Source organism: Octopus bimaculoides, chromosome 2 (genome assembly GCF_001194135.2).
Source record: "Octopus bimaculoides isolate UCB-OBI-ISO-001 chromosome 2, ASM119413v2, whole genome shotgun sequence".
NCBI lineage: Eukaryota > Metazoa > Mollusca > Cephalopoda > Octopoda > Octopodidae > Octopus > Octopus bimaculoides.
The window spans coordinates 72876662-72877844 of NC_068982.1; the positions used below are offsets into that span (position 1 = coordinate 72876662).

A 1183-nucleotide genomic window follows, 5' to 3' on the forward strand; every position below is an offset into this window, starting at 1 on the left:
GTACCAGTTATGTACTGAGGTCGATGTAATCGACTTAATCCCTTCCCCCAAAATTTGAGGCCTCGTGCTTCCAGTAGAAAGGATTTAATAAAGTTGAAAAAGTGTGACACACTGACTCTTTTACTTGTTTCAGTCATTTGACTGTGGCCATGCTAGAGCACCACCTTTAGTCGAGCAAATCGACCCCAGGACTTATTCTTTGTAAGCCTAGTACTTATTTTATCGGTCTCTGTTGCCGAACCGCTAAGTTACGGGGACGTAAACACACCAGCATCGGTTGTCAAGCAATGCTAGGGGGGACAAACAGAGACACACAAGCATACAGACACACACATATACATATACATATATACGACAGGCTTCTTTCAGTTTCCGTCTACCAAATCCACTCACAAGGCTTTGGTCGGCCCGAGGCTATAGTAGAAGACACTTGCCCAAGATGCCACGCAGTGGGACTGAACCCAGAACCATGTGGTTGGTAAGTAAGCTATTTACCACGCAGCCACTCCTGCGCCTATGAAACATGCGTTCCCATGCCGGGAATCGAACCCGGGCCGCCCGGGTGAAAGCCCGGAATCCTAACCACTAGACCACATGGGAATCACATTTATTATATTAGATATGTTTAATTTTGGGGAAACTTTATTTCAATTAAAGTGTATTTTATATATATATATATATATTTGTGTGTGTGTTTGTGTGTGTGTATATTAAAGAAAACAAAAATGATAGTGTACAGTATGCTGGTGACAGGAATTTCTGTCAAAAAGACATGGTTAAACAAAGTTGTACATCATCTCTCTCTTTCTTTCACATACACATTCTTTCTCTCTCTCTCTTATTATTACTCCCACTGCCACCATGAACACTACTACTTTTAATAAAACATCATCAATTCTCCCTAAATTTCTTTGTCTCTCTTTCTCTCCCTCTCTTTTTCTTTCTGTCTGTCTATCTATCTGTCTGCCTGTCTGCCTTCGTCCTCACTGTCTCAGTGCCTACTATTACACTCACTTCATCATGAGGAATAGTAGGAGTGTCACTGAATAGTGAGAGAGGGGTCTAAGTGTGACACACTGACACAGAATTAGTTTTCGCATTTATTATATTAGATGTATGCGTGTATTTATGTACGTATGTATGAATGTATATATATGCATGCATGTGCGTTTGTGCGTATGCA

General features: G+C 41.0%; 1 non-coding gene across 1 annotated transcript; it reads right to left on the bottom strand.

The window, feature by feature from the left end:
* Positions 1-528: 528 nt before the first annotated feature.
* Positions 529-600, bottom strand: Trnae-uuc (transfer RNA glutamic acid (anticodon UUC)). Its single transcript has one exon. It is a non-coding gene; the product is annotated as a tRNA-Glu (tRNA).
* Positions 601-1183: the final 583 nt, after the last annotated feature.